Source organism: Aplysia californica, unplaced genomic scaffold, assembly GCF_000002075.1.
Source record: "Aplysia californica isolate F4 #8 unplaced genomic scaffold, AplCal3.0 scaffold00278, whole genome shotgun sequence".
In the NCBI taxonomy this organism is placed as follows: domain Eukaryota; kingdom Metazoa; phylum Mollusca; class Gastropoda; order Aplysiida; family Aplysiidae; genus Aplysia; species Aplysia californica.
The window spans coordinates 172509-174227 of NW_004797548.1; positions in this window are offsets into that span (position 1 = coordinate 172509).

Genomic DNA, 1719 nt, shown 5'->3' on the forward strand with positions numbered 1-1719 from the left:
TACACCTAGCCTTCTCGGACAAGGGCGAAAAATCTCGGAGGGCCCGTGTGCAAGTTGCGCACGTTAAAGATCCCTTGATGGTCTAAAATCGATGAGAGTAGGCTTCGGCCGCCACCCGGGCAAAATTCAAAATTTCCTACAAACTGAAAATATTAGGTGTGTCCCGCGCGCTCATATGACCTATGCAGTTGCGAGCGCCGTAAAACACTCTACTAAAAAAATAAAAAATAAGCCTTGGGGTCGAGGCCTTCCTCCTAAATGGTTTAGGTTGACAATGACAATGACAATGACAATGACAATCTTTATTCTTCTCGCAGGGAGAATCTTGTCTTGATCGTTAACAATGGCAGTAGACGTTACAAAGGTTAGATCCAGTCACGCGTACGCACAAGACAGGGTATTATTAAATACATGTCTCACGTGCTGGAACAACTCGCTCCATAAAACATTCTCTCCCTTACTGTCTCTCTCTCTTTCTCTGTCTCTGTCTCTGTCTCCCTCTCTCTTTCTCTGTCTCTGTCTCCCTCCCCTCTCCCCCCTCTCTCTCCCCCCCTCTCTCTCTCTCTCTCTCTCTCTCTCTCTCTCTCTCTCTCTCTCTCTCTCTCTCTGTGTTTCATTTGTATCACTGTGTTCTGTAACGTCACTGCAGTTGATACAAATGAATTTCTATATCTGTCTGTTCTTGCTTTTTTGGAAGTGTATTGTTGATTGCGGGTCGATAATTAAAATTCCGATGTCAGTGGGTGGCTATGGTCACTAAGGATTATTTCCACCTTTTTTAGAACGTTTGTATTTTGCAGATATTCAAAGTTACATAGGGGGCTCTCGTGGCCTAGTGGTTAAGGTGTTGGCCTCTCATTCAAAGGTCCCGGGTTCGAATCCGGGTAGAGAGCGAACATTTTTCTTCTCTAAATTTGTCTCCTTTCACCTAATTTCCTGCTCTCTAGCAATGTTCTGTCGTCTGCTTTCATCTCCTCTTTCTGCCCCCACCCCCTCACCTCCTTTGCCCCTTCCTCGAATCTGGGCTCATGATTCTTTCTGCAGCCTTTCTACTGCTACTCCTTTGTTTCTTCTTACTGCTGTCTTTCAGTCACACCTCTGATCTTCTGGTAGGAAAGATCTACACCTATTTTGTCGGACAAGGGCGAAAAATCTCGGAGGGCCCGTGTGCAAGTTGTGCACGTTAAAGATCCCTTGGTGGTCTAAAATCAATAAGAGTAGGTTTCGGCCGCCACCCGGGCAAAATTCAAAATTTCTTACCAACTGAAACTATTAGGTGTGTCCCGCGCGCTCATATGACATTATGCAGTTGCGAGCGCCGTAAAATACGTTACAAAAGAAAAAAGAAAAAAAAGTTACTTAGGTCTCTACCAATTGTTCTTGATGCCTTTCTGATCAACACGTTTATTTTTATAATATGCTGCCTTCCCAAATTGATACCATAGCAAATGATACCAAATTTTATCAAAGTTTCTATGTGGAGGAGTAAAAATACCGTTACCCCCCTGCACACACACACACACACACACACACACACGCACACATACACACACCCACCCTGGCGGAGAAACGTTTGCCACACATTCAACATTAAACAGCACTCCATTTTAACTTGTGAGTGTGCGCGCTGCTTCCTGTTTCCTCCTAAGACATGATACCAGCTATGACTCCTCCTCTCCTAAGTTTTTTTCGTGTCCCCTCAAATCTCTCTCACTGTGG